At 38.9% G+C, this 14,616-nt stretch overlaps 1 protein-coding gene across 1 annotated transcript in view; it reads right to left on the reverse strand.

Annotated features, from left to right (window-relative positions):
• Nucleotides 1–14,616, reverse strand: part of lsamp (limbic system associated membrane protein) — a 702,186-nt gene that overhangs the window by 396,981 nt on the left and 290,589 nt on the right. The window lies entirely within an intron of this gene.

Below are 14,616 nucleotides of genomic sequence, written 5' to 3' on the forward strand. Positions count from 1 at the left end.
CATTTCAAACATAGCATTTATATTGGTGTACTGTCACTATAAACACAACACTATGACCTGTCTGCTAACCTGAAAGCTGCAGGCTATGGGACATGCTCTCGAGTCCAACAAAAAGTTACACTCAGTCTGCGCAATTACACTAAAGGACGTGCAGCTGGGAGCATCTACATGACGGAGCGCAGAGACTGCGGCTCTTGAGATGTCCTCAGGGACAACAGAGACAGCACTGAGGTGGAACACTGTGGACTCTAACAATCTGACAGGTCAGTGTCGGCCATCACCCGGAACACACAATGAAATGAAATGACCAACGGAGTGAATCTATGTAGCTGAAATGTCCCAACTAAAGCTCTGACATATTGCTGTTTCCTGGTCTCCAACACGTGTTCCAGGCAGGGCTGGGCAAAATTGCAGAAAAATTGATCACAATATATTTTCTTATATTGTCCGATCGATTATTATCACAGTTTTTTATATTGTTTTTAAACTGGCAGTTTTAAAGCATCTGTACTGAAAATTGCTTTCCGCATAATCACTTGGGTGGTAATTCTTTCTGGTTGTTAGAAACCCCATGCTGTTAATGTTTTGTTAACTTTTTTTATTGAACTAAGTTCAAAATAATTCAGTAATAACTTGTTTCTCTGTAAGTTTTCATATGCCCCACGCTTTTGAACGCACCATAGCCATTCCGACGATGTTGAATGCACCATACCTGTGTGTAAATTGCCGTGCTGTGAATGGAATGTCACTTTTCTCTTTATATAGTGGCGGACAGATTGTGATTTCCTTTGCTCTTCCCCAACATTCACCTGAACCTTTCTGGTTTATTGCTCCAAGTCATGGCTGACATCTATTTCGCTGCCCTCAGCTCCGCGTTTAGCTCCACATTTAGTATTTGTTTACTTCTCCAACAACTTACAAACAGAAGTGGAGCAGGAAAAGGTTGACTCTGATTGGCTGTTCTCAAGCACACTTTCGACATGTTTAATCGAGTTAATATGCTCACAGCTGATCACCGTAATCAACCTGAAATTTATCACGGCCACTCATCGCGATCATATAATCGCCCAGGCCTCGTTCCAGGTAGAAGTTCAATTGGTAATTGTATTTATTTATTCATTTTTTTTACCTGGCATAGCAACAAAATATATCCCCTATGTTCAGGGCCTTGCAGTTGTAACCTTTAAGATACAATTCACTACTCCAACCCTTTCTTTCTTTTCCAGTTGGAGACAGCAACTTTTGTCAGGACATATTTAGACTCTCCTCTCAGAAACTAGAATAAACCTCTCCCTGCATTTGTGCCTGCTTCCTTTATAGACAACCTGAGAACATCATGCAGCCACTTTCTCCTCGAAAGCAATGCCCAGAGGCAACACTCTGCCTAATACCAACAAGTGCACTAGAGGGCACAGAGGCTGTTCAAAGCCCGGAGAAAATTCTCGGAAGTGGTGGAAAAGGGGGGACGATGTTTTGGGGGAAAGTGGATAAACAGTGGGAGGCTTGTTGCCTGAAGCTGAGACTCTCTGCTGCTTCTGATTGTCCTGTGAATGGGTCAATCTATCGATACACTCTTCAGTTTGTTGTTTGTACACTAACAGACACTCGCAGACACATGGACACAAAAGCACATTTTCTAAGAAGCTCCATTTACCCCCTGAAGTTAAGCTGAGGCAGCAGTGAGACTGCCTTCTCTGGCTTGTCAACTTTAAAAACACTCTTTCCCTCCGGCTCTGTCAGCAAGTTGTGATGGATAACAGGCGACTTTATTACGTGTTGGAGCCTTAAAGGGACTCACATAGGAGTCCTGTGCACTTAGAGGATATAGCTGAGATAGTGTCATGTGGTGTAACCACGTTTTTAATGCATTGTGTAACCTTGCAACATCAAGTAACGGACCAAAAGAAAAAAAGGCTTTTAGGTTTGTTTCATAAAATATTTAAAAAGACAGGATTTATATCAGGAACAAGACATCCGGCAAAAGTGCACAACCTGCTAGAGAGTTGTTGTGCTTCCAACACAAATCTGTCAGCCTGTGCAGGAGAGGGAGTTTTTCAAAAGAAAGAAGCTGATTCTCTCTCCAGAGACCTTCAGGCCTTCGTGCATTCAGCTGAGCCTTTTCTGTAATATAACAATGAAAAGCAGCACACAAACACATCTGGTTCTTTTAACTTCTTGGAACTTTATCTTATGTAACACATTGGTTCCTGGCCTCAGGATTCTGAACAACACCAGGGTCACCAAAGCTTTGCAGGGGGTCCTGAGCTCTTTGTGGTTATGAGGAATGCACAAGAACTTTTACTCTGTATGATTGTTAAATATTCAGAAAGAGAATTCTATTAAAAGTTCCTAAAAATGAAATGGAAACTCATCTCTGCTGCATTATTCACAGCAAATTGTCTCTATACTTTTTTTCTTTTTTAATTGCTCATATTCCACAAAATCCTGCAGTTATTGCAAATACTATTTGGCTTGGTTGTTTAATTTATTAGTTGTGCTGTGCACTGTTGTTGTTTATGCATTGAATCCAATATAACTATCAATAAAATATGTCACTAAAAATCATAGAAATATGGGTAAAAAAAAAAAAAAATCCGGATATGGGGAGGGGGTAATATTTTGAGAAAAAAGTTGCAAATTTATGAGATTAAAGTGGCAAATCTACAAGAAGGAAGTTGCAGATTTATGAGATTGAATGTGACAGATCTAGAAGAAAAAAGTTGCAGATTTATGACAAAAAAAGTGTCACAGATGTAAGCAACGATGTCCTTGCATCTGTCCATTGCGTTGTAGTTCCTGATGCAGAAAAGCTCTCACCTCATCCAAATTCATACGGTGTTTTCTTCTGAATAGGCCCAATTCATGGCAATGTCTCTTTAAAGTCCTGATATTTATGATAATATGATGATTCTGGGCTAAAACCACAAGTATTTCTTTATTGATAAATCTGATGCAAAGTATAATTTGATGAAGTCTCTCCCTGCAGACATAGTATACAGCATGCAGCAGCTTCTGTGCTGATGGAGTTCCTTGAAAAAACAAAACACGAGCCTATTTTTCAGACTTTTTTTTCCTCATAAATCTGCTACTTTTTCTTCTAGATTTGACACTATTTTCTCGATATATGACCCCCCTCTCCCGGGTCCTAATTTTATTAATTTTTTTACACTAATCATTTTTTAGACGCCATCATATGCCGTCGTATAGAAAAATGGTTCACTGAAGAAAAAAACACTGGTGTAACAAACACAGCAGGTAAAGAATGCATAGCCTATGCATAGCCTATTTATCTCGTTATATTTCAGCTATTTCAGCTTTTTCCCTAATATCTGAACACCCTAAACACACAAGGTGTTAATATACACACATTCTGCTTCGTACAAGTGGAGAGAACAGGTTCAGCTCTGCTACAGAGAAACAGGTGTTGCTGTCGTGTTCTGACTCATCATTAAAATCAGTCTGCAATGACTCAGTAGGTGCTAATCACCTACACCATAAGGTCCAGAGCTTTAATCAGAGAATGATTTATTGCTTTCTAGGTGCTGCATCTTGAAGGATATCAATAGCTTTTATTGATAAGGCATTAAAGGTCAGCCTGTAACCTAAGAGCAAGGCAGGGATGTGTTTAATATCCCAAAGCAATTCCAATAGTTGCGTATTGAGTCTAGATTTGCATTTCGGAGACATTACAGTCAGAACAGTGGGGATAAAAAGTGGTGATGTCTTTTATGAGATAAGAAGACCAGTATCCATTATGTCCTCAGTCACAGATTTATGCACTTTTTCCCCTGTGCAATACTGCTGTAAAATCTGTTTTGAATTTTTTTTTTTAACATGATAAAGAGGTGTGCCGTGATAGTCATGTCATATTATACACAAGCATTAGTTAAAATTGAGTGGAACTGTGTCTACACATTGAGAATATTTCATTATGAATCAACTTCTGGCAGCAGAAATGGATCAGATAAGCATCAGAACAACCAAATTATGCCAACAGCGGAAACGAAGCAATGCTGTTCCAGTGTTTAACTTGCTGAGTGACACTTCTCCTTCTGGGACGGGCGTCCTATAGGAACCAGCAGGTGACTCGTCATATACAAAATTAATTATAAGGAGGGTTTTTTTTTTGATTATGCAGATTGATTCATTAATGTATGCAAATATAGTGAGGGGGGAAAGAAAGGGAAGCTGATGCAAATCAAATGCAATTCAACCCCAAAAGACTGCAAGAATGTTTTACTTGCAAAGCCGCATCTTTTTCTTGGTCAGAGTTGGAAGAAATGCATTGTGAATATGGTTTCTCTTGGGGGAATATGGCTGATTCAGAAGTGCACCTTGCATTCTAAACATAGATTTAAAAACTGATTATGCAACAACTGAATATATGCAAGACTTTATCCAGCATATGGTATTGGTAATCATTGGAATGCCTGTCAGACAAATCATATTAAAGTTAATGGGCATCACAGTTGTATAATACAGAAAGGCGAAGTGAATGATCATGCTTATTAGCTACTGAAAGCACAATGAGGTTGCAGCTGTGGGTAGAGATGTTACACAACAGTTAATTGTATTATATCCATTCCAAATGATAATCTTAATAAAACATAAAAACAACACTCGTGAGATCGAGAAAGAGAATGAGAAAATGAACTGTGCCTATAAGAGCGTGTGCTATACTGTGCCAGGAGCGCAAGTAAATTATCCCCCCAGTCAATTTGCCCAGAGCGCTCCTTGTGAAAAGCCTCTATCGTGTGCAGTGTCTAAGGTTATTGAGTGGAGCTCTGAATAGAATATTTATGTGTTTAAAGTTTTACAGTTCATTGTTATTCACCACCTACATCACAGTGGATGAACAAGAGATGCAAACCACTCAGCTTTCTGATTCATAGTAATCTCAACGTGTCACTTATAAGTAAAACAAAGGTTTCTCAAATGTCATAGCAGCTGTGTTTCGATTTAATTGTGAAGCGAATTTTAAGTGGACTATTACATGCTAAAAAAAAAGTTACTGGAAAGTGGACTGGGATGAAAAAAATAAGCTACAACATAGTTTCAACATCTCAAACCTAACTGACAGAATATGCCGTTAGTCAATAGCACCCATAATGACACATATGAGCGTCCTGGTGAGACGTTATGAAATACAGTTTGAACAGTAAATAAAAGTACATAAATGCCAAAAGTGAAGTAGTTACGAGGGTGCTCTGACTACTGTAAGTGACCTAAAAACGTGATTCACGAAAAATGAACCACGTAAGTTACATAAATGGGAGTCACAAAAAAAATTTAATTTACGTAAAAAAACACAAGTTACATGGTACAGGAACCCCGTTTTCCAACATGTAGAGGAAGTAGAGGTTGCAAACCGGAAAAAAAACACCTCAGACTTCTAACCTGTCTAGTTCGATTGGGCAAGTTTTAATAGTTTCGTCGTCAAGTTTTGGCCATGTTTTATTGCTACATGTGGAGTAGTTTTGTGTTTCTCTGTCTCTTCCTAGTGACCTTTCCCACCACCTCTTGGCTGCCGGAGTGCTTGAGCACACTGCTGCTCATTTGCTGATTAAAGATGTGATGGTTAAAAAGCAAAGAGATCCAAGCAGTCGAGGCCAGTTTAAGCTGCATTAAGTTTGTTGGTTGCAAGAAATAGAGAAAACTTGAGTTGTGATTTACTTCATCCGGAGAGAGGGTGATAAAATAATTTTACAGTTTGTGCTATTGGTTCCTATTTAGTTAAATGTACTCACTTGATAGCAATTCTCGCTTCATTGTGTTTTGCTTTATATAGAAAGTAGTTGTGAGTAGCATTAGTTTCTACTGTAAGTTCTTATTTAATTTGGTAATAAATCATCTTTTCTAACACCAATGGTTACTCCCTCATCCTGTGACTAAATTTGGTACGTAACATGTATGACGGCTCGTCCGGGTGAATGAATATATTATCCACACATGCCTACATTGGAAAAGAACCCATTCTTACTCCCGACTTGTCAGATACTGATGCTTGGTCAGTGCCCCTCAGTGTCAGATACGGACAGACAAGGCAGCCTTTCATATCTGTATAGGACGCACTAGGCTTTCGATTAACTTGAATATAAACCCAACATTGTCGATATTAGACAGTCAGAGCAACAAACAGAAATTAATTAGGCCCATTAAGTAAAGGTGGAAGGTGGTATTTGGTTTGAAACAAACCCCAGCCTTTGACCCCGGAGACTGGTGTTCATGTCCCATGTGAAACCAAGAGTCAATGTTGTTATTTGAAGTTAACCTATGAATTATATTTTGTACTTAGATACTTCATTTTCTACATTTAACTTCAACTACATCATCAAGATTACTTTTAAAGGTGTGAATCAGCGTATCGGTCCCACAATGCGATTTTATCCCGATACTTGAATCAAGACACAATGTTATTGTAATCTTAAGCATTTTTTGATATGGTGAGTGTTGTGATACAATATATTGCAAGTTAACTGTTTAACTGCATTTTGTGTCCACAAAATTAAATTCAATCTAGAATTGTTTTGTCCAATAAGAGAAAATTCTCAGTCTATTCATCTCACTTCAGTCTTTTTATTTCTCCACAATGAGAGTCAAACCCACAGACTGACCAACAAAGTATTCAGTCAAGCTGAACTGAACTGATATAAAAAATGTATGGACGACAACAATTGCAGCATTTTATCAAACTTTAAGCTTAAACTGCTCTGAATGTTTTTGTTTCAATGTAAGAAAAGCATAACTTTGCAGGGTTATTTGGACAACTTCCCAACATGACACCTGATGTACATGGTGCCTATAGATTCCTTAGATCTTCTTGTTTCATGTGAAATGGTAAAATGGTAAATGGGGTGCACTTATATAGTGCTTTTATCCAAAGCGATTTACACTACACACTACGTCATTCACACACACACATTCATACTGGTGGCCGAGGCTACCAGGGCACACTGGTGCCACCTGCCACCATTGGGAGTTCATTCTCACCGATGAACGCAGCATCGGGAGTAATTTGGTGTTCAGTATCTTGCTCAAGGCTGTAGGACATGTAGGCTGCCATGGTCAGGGATCGAACCACCAACCTTCCGGTTACTGGACGAACGCTCTACCAACTGATCCACAGCCACCCAATACCAGTATTTCCAGTATGTTCCAAAAAGTGAGCCCGCTACGGCCTCTGGCCACCTCAGATTACTTTGTCATGTGGCTAAGTATATAAGTACTTTACTCTTACACTACTCTTTACACTAATACTTTGCTCTTTCTTCCAAACCTCAACAAAGTAGTTTTGTTGCCAAAACAAAAAGCTTTTCCTCTGAACACAAACTTTTATTGTGAAAAGCCACTTTGTATGTAATAAGCAGAAACTGACCTGATGTCCACTATGTCAGAACTTATTAGATAAAGTCTTTTCTATATTGCATTCAAGCCATTAAACCTTTATCAACAAAGGCAAAAACCATCTCAAGAGAGCATAACAACTTTACTGTGTAACTGAGCAAGTTTTATCGTGTTTTCCCCTTTTTTTCAGCTTTTCTACTTCAAGCACAAAACAATATGCAAATGGAATGCTCTGTCTCATTCTTTATGCACATAGTATATCTATAAACTGTTTGTGTCTATGTTATTGTTTCAGATTTTTTTAAAGACAGGAACATGTTTTTTGTGGCCAGGATTTCACCCTACTCACTGTCAGCTGCCTAGCCTTTGTTTTCCTCACACAGAGCCATCCAGGCATGACCAACTCCCGTCCTCCACTTTCCACCTAATCATCACTTCAGTAGTTGACAAGGACGCTCATAAAAATGGTGAATTATTTGACTCAGGTCGAATTGAGCTTTTCGTCACGTCATTGCTGAAGGATATTTCACAAATCCAAACACTGACTGATTTCATGTGTCGGACGACATTGACCCACAGGAAGTGTTTTCCACTCTTATTTTGATTCGAGGTGAACACAACGATGGAAAAAAAAAATAGGTTGATGGATGGATTAAGGGGCTCAGTGCATTAGTGTAAGGTTAAGTCAAGAACTCGCCTGTTTTCTATATTTTCCTGAGCTGCCTGTACGTGAGATGAATTCAGCGTACAGGAAATGACAGTGGAATATATTATACTTGAAGAGGCTTTTTTTCTGTTTGACCTCTTCAGCCCATGAAAATGCACCAGTGGCCTTCTTACTTCAAAGCAGTTTGTCCGAAAATAAAAAACAAAACAGGCAAAGAAGTGGGAAACTGCAACTTCTGGCTTTGCTGAAATTGCCTTTAGCAGTTCTATTGATGGGATTGGCACAGTCTTTATTCCAGAGCCAAAAACAGATGTGAAAACAAAAATATATATATTTTTTCACTTTGTGCACACAGCCAGAATGTATGACTTACATCTCAAATGTTATTTTTTTCTGATATCAAATTTTAGGATTCAAACAAACGCTGGGGGCTGAAAACATTGTGCACTTCAGCCAAAACAGTTTTAGTTTGAAAGGAGACTGGAAAGAAGTCATTACTGAGTGGAGATCTCATCAGAACTTTTAATTGACTCAAAGAAAAGTTCCAAGTTGATTTGTTAAATTGATGAAAAAAGAAATTATGTTGCTGTAAAAGTTCAGTAATGAGATAAAATATTTGAGACTGTGTGTGCTCAAGGGGACATTCAAGCATGGAGGGATTACTGAACAGCCCTATGAGGGAACAGACCTAGGGGCCAGAGATGTTATGCGCCTTTCCGGCCTTCACCTGCAAAATGGTAACCACCAAAGGGACAAATACCACCCAGGAAAAGACAAACTACCAGAAAGAAACACAAAACCAGCTGCAAAGACATACAAAAAGACTACAAAGGTGATTAAATAATAACAGGGATATGCACAACAGCTGCAAAGACACAACGAGACAATGACTATGACAATGAAGAGGGGCAAAATAACCACAAAGAGACTCAAAAAGACTGCAAAGATACACAAAACAACCACAGAAAGCAAAACCAGAAATGAAAAATTGCAATAAAAAGACAACGCAACTACAAGAGATAAAAGGAGACTAAACTACTATGAAAATAATTCTGTTTGATTACTTCATCAGAATACTTTCCTCACTATCTGAGAATGTCGTGATCATTCCTACACTGTCTTTCATTGTTTGTTTCTTTATTTTAATTCAATAATCGTTTTAAGCCTTATGGCATCATTCTCCTTGTCATTAACTGCTCTCTGTCATAGGACTTTGTAAGCTGTTGTTTTTAGAAAGATGCCATATAAATAAAATAATATTTATTATTATAAAGTCTGTGCATCTTGCTCCTATGGGGAAGAGGTGGGAGGGCCTTCTACATGTGTGAAAGTGTACACATCAGAGGTCCATTGTCTCCGTATTTGTGTTCTCAAGGGAACATTCAAGCATGGAGGGATTACTGAACAGGCCTGCTAGGGAACAGACCCAGGGGCCCGAGGTGTAAGGCGCCTTCTTGACCTTCACATACAAAATGGTAACAAAGGGACTAATAATAACTGGGAAAAGACTAAAAATTGTTGTAAAATAGTAACAAAGAGATTAAAAGACACAAAGAGACAATGCCAATGACTATGAAGACGGGGCAAAATAACCACGAAGACACCAAAAAAGACTGCAAAGTAACACAAAACAACCACACTTTAAAAAACAATCACAAGGCAACTCCAAAGAGACACAAACCCACAGAGAGATGCACAACAGCAACAAAGACAAACTAAACAACAATAAAAAGAGACTAAGCTACAATAAAGTCTGTGCATCTTGCTTCTATGTAGAAGAGTGGGAGGACCTTCTACATGTATAAAAGCATGCACATGAGAGGTACATTGTCTCATAACTCACCCATGCATGCATACATGCTTCGATGCATGTGTCTGTAAAGGTGTGTGCCACGGTCAATTCACTTTGAACAGGAGAGGCCCTGCACGCTGCAGAATTTCTTCAGAGTCATGTCTTCAAACGTCACATGTGCCTTTTACACTACACTTACTGTGGTTGGTGCTGATAATAATAACAATAATAATAATAATAATAATAAAGGAGGGGTGGGGGAGAGATGAGCTCATGGCTCAGATGAGAAATACGGCTCCACTGTATGCTTACTCTGCTTTAACGGCTTTCATGTCCTTGTTGTAATTACTAAGAAATTATGAATTTTAGGAGAGAGAGATGTTGTGTACTCTACCCCCTGCTACGAGTCCCAGGCTTGGTCCAAAATAAAACCCACTTGCAACGTGAGATAAAAAAAAACATCGTTAAGCAACACATACACAGGAATCTACAAAGGAATGGAAATTGGAGTGCACAATCTTGTTTTTGGATCATTACAGCCGCTAGACCTAAATCCCCTGGTTTATTTTAGGTGTTCAGTCAATCTGGGAGTTATTGATCAGCACATAAGTATAGCGTAGGTGAGTGGATGGAAATACAATAATCAAATGACGGTGTAAAAACTCCTCATTGCAGTACTTAGGGCATCTTTCAATTCCTGTGGTAAGTACGTGGATTTATTTTCCCAATACTTCCCATCCTCACCTTTTACTAAATACAGGGGTCTCCACCTCTCCACAATGCACAGCCACAGAGGAAAATAAGCCTTGTTATATTCTGCTATCGGCAGTCATCAGGCTCTGTTTGTGCCACTGAGCAGTCGTGCAGCTTATGGGCTCTATTTTAAGCAGAGCAAGTATGAAAGCAATATGTGAATGGTAAGCTCCAAGCTATGGATGAAAAAGAATAGAGCAGAGAGCAAACTAGCAGGAGGGAAGGAGAGTGTTGAGTGTTTAACCAAAGCAACATCTTGAAAGAGTGTTAGTTTTTAAAAAAGTGTGATGTCCACATGAATCTTGCAAAGATGAGGAAACATGGGCACTTTTATTATTAGGATGAGTCACTTGGCCTTAAGCAACAATATTCTCTTCAATTTCTCTTATTTTTCTCAGTAGTAAAAACAAGACAAGTCATCTCCGGGTGCACCAACTAACAAGAGTTAATTTCATTGAGCACTTTTTAAACTAAACAGAGTACTTGAGGACGACTCTGTAACATGTACGTGTTTTTCATAATCTGTTTGCAAATGTTATCATTGTTGCTTCTTTGCTTGTCCTTGGTTTGTGTTTGTGTTTTGTAACTGTTTTGTGTTTGCTGCTGCCCGTCTTGGCCAGGTCTCCCTTGAAAAATGTTCTTAATCTCAATGGATTTTTTCTGGTTAAATAAAAACTACAATAATAAAAATGTAAGGGCAGGTGTTGTGCCATGTTCAAGGAGTGTGGAAGGAGGAGAAGGCGTGGGGTCAAATGACATCATATGCTTGCCAAACGGCTCAACAGGCGGCGCCCAATCATAGGACACCTTGGTTCTGTCAGGCTGAGCACAAACCGTGATCACCTGGACAGAAACCAGCCCTTTATTTCTGGCGCCATCTGCTGTAACCCTCCAACATCATAGGTCCAGATGAACTGAACTGTGTGTTGTACCCCAAGAACATGATATCGTTTGAGCCCACGTCTTCTCCTTCTACACTCCTTGACCATGTGCAAATACATAGACAAGAATTAGAGAGATGCCACCAGAAAAGGGCTGTTTGCAGATGCCCTGGAAAATTTGATATGCTTACAAAACAACATAATTTTAAAAAGTCTTGTAGGTGGCCCATGAGACGGATGGGAGTGGAGGTGGACAGTCTGAACACCCGGTCTTACAACCAGTTTTAACATCCTGTGGTGGTGGTGTTCTATGGGCTCACCCAAACACAAAGCTCAAGACATTTTAAAATGTGTCAAATTGAAAGAGGTTAGAGAATTGGGCTTGTAACTGAAGGGTTGCTGGTTCTAATCAGAGGGCTGACAGGTTAAGGCCCACTGCTCCTAGCATGGTGTGTAAAGGACGGGCATTCTGTGGCCTAGATGCTAGGGATCTGGTTTGTAACCAGAAGGTCGCAGGTTGGAATCACAGGACTGACAGATCAAGGGCTGAAGTGCCCTTGAGCAAATCATTTAACACCCCCACAAGGCTCCCCGGGCGTGCAGAAATGTGCTGCCCACTGTTCCTAAGCATGGTGTGTTCACTGGCATGTCAAAAGGGATGGGTTAAAGAGATTGAATTAAATTGAATTTCCCCATTATGGGACTAATAAGGGAATCTTTATCTTAAATGCAGAGGACACATTCATTGCTTGCTTTGCGGTGTGTGTGTGTGTGTGTGTGTGTGTGTGTGTGTGTGTGTGCGCGCAAAGGATCTTAAAAAAATCTAAATTGTACACAATTTAATATTTTTACTTACAAGTATTATTAAAGATATGCACATATATGAAATGTAACAACATATATTTAAAAAATGACAGACTATTGCCAAAACTGTGTTAAAAAAGACTTCAGACCAATCAGACCAGTGCTATTTTAATTTTTTTCTTATCATCCTAAATATATTCTTTGGGCTCAAATTGGTTCATCACATTTTTTGGGGGACCAAAAAAATGGCAATAGCAGTCTGACAGGTTGCCCTTCCAATTACACAGCATTGAAATCTAAATTTAAATTCCTGCAGACTATCATTAATTGCACCAGAATTAAATTAAAGACCTTATCATGGAATCCATGTAGTTTTCACCAGCAGCTGGTTAATCAAATCTTTTTTAGCGAGACCTTACTCGAGAAACTTGACACGGCTATAACCATATCTACAGCTCACATGGTTCAAGGCGATCAATATGATTTCAGATTGTGTTGTACACAATTTCACAAACAAAGAAAACACAGAGGACTGGCATACACCCTACAATTGAGAGAAAATTGATCTGCCAGAATTCTGCTGTCATCACTGTGTCAGAGCTACACTGATGGATTTGTTGTGGCCCTGGCGACTCATAAAGCCATTTTGGGTAGATGTCATTGACAAGCTGTCATGTATCTGTAATAATGACACCAAACCACACAGGTAAAGTGTATAAAACAGTGAGTGTAGGGTCTAAAATGAACATTTCAAGTCAGGGAGTCAGGAGGGTCGAATCCCAAATGTGCTTCAAATATTAACTTCAGTCTGAACCGAAAATGCAAGAAAGGATGATATTTTCTCATTAGTTTTACTTGCTGGATCATAATGGATCAGATAGCGGACATGAAGGACCTGATTAGCTATTCTGCTGCCATCCTCTTTCATGAGGAGATCTGCGATAAGACCCATCCATCAAACTTGACTAGCTCATTCAATGTGATGGGATCTGTTTATCAGCACTCCGTCTTTCAGATAAGCTTATATACTCTGACGACACAGGAGAGAAGCTGGAATTAGACACGGGAGCCTCTATGGAGAGATGATTCCCGGCATAGGAGAGACATCTGCTGGCTACAAGATGCCTTACAGCTCTATATAGGCTCCCTCTGTATATCACAAAGCCACGGAGCTTTCCTTTATGTTTCCCTTTGACTACCTTTGAGCACTGTGGGACATTTTTATCACTGAAATGGCAAGATAGTGACTCGATTTTTCTGAATCAGGTTAGTGATGGAAAACCTTCAGAATACACTGAAAGTCAACAGTTTCTTTCTTCTTCTTCCAGCAGATCATTTCAATTTGAAAAGGTGCAACCTTCACAAAAAGTGGGAATCCCAGATTTGAACCGCGGGCTAAATCTAATGAACTTGCTACTTGCTAGTGAAATGTGTCTATAACATTTTTAGCCAACTTCATTTGCAGTTTTTTGAAAATAACATAGAGAACTAAAATAAATACAAATACAGATACTTTCATTGTCGCAACTTCACTGGCAGATGTGAGAATGTTTTTGCCATTTGGGATATTAAATTAAAAAAAGAAAATAACAAGCAAGTAAAGTTAAAAGTAAAGATGTTAAAGAAAATATTTTTTTTGGTCTTTGTGCCGTTTTAAGATCTTGTATTATCATATCGTTCATTATTGTTAATATTTTGATCATAAATTGATCATTCTATATCACAAAATGGGCCTGGTCTCCCAAAAATACTTCACCATGCAACTAAATTGTATTGAAAATGATTGTCAGTTACAAAAGAGTGCAATGTCCACATGAATCTTGCAAAGATGAGGAAACATGGGCCCTTTTATTATGAGGATGAGTCACTGGGCCTCATGCAGCAACAATTTTATGAATTTCTGTTATTTTTTTCAAGTAGTAAATATAAGAGAAGTCATCTCCAGGTGCACCACATTTCCATAACCATTGGAATATGCTCTTACCAAGGGATGCTGCATGATGAATCACACCGGATCATAAATATATGGGAGCAGAGGTTGCAACTTCACTGACAGATGTCAGAATGTTTTTTTGTTTTTTTTTACCATGCAACTAAACTAAACTGTATTGCCAATTATGTTTAGAGGGATATGTATTTGTTCTTTACATTTTAGGAAAAAAATTAAGGATGCAGATGTCCACAGGTGGAGGTGGTTGGGAGGATAAATGGCTCAAAAAAGCACAAGACTTCCACACAGGAAACCAGTCCGGTGTGAAACCAAATGTCAACGTTTAGTTCATTACGTAACAAACATACTTATTTTAGCCCAAAACCAGGATATTTTACTAAGCCTAACCATGTAGTTGTGTTGCCTAAAACTAAAATAGTGATAA

Source organism: Centropristis striata, chromosome 4 (genome assembly GCF_030273125.1).
Source record: "Centropristis striata isolate RG_2023a ecotype Rhode Island chromosome 4, C.striata_1.0, whole genome shotgun sequence".
NCBI classification, from domain to species: domain Eukaryota; kingdom Metazoa; phylum Chordata; class Actinopteri; order Perciformes; family Serranidae; genus Centropristis; species Centropristis striata.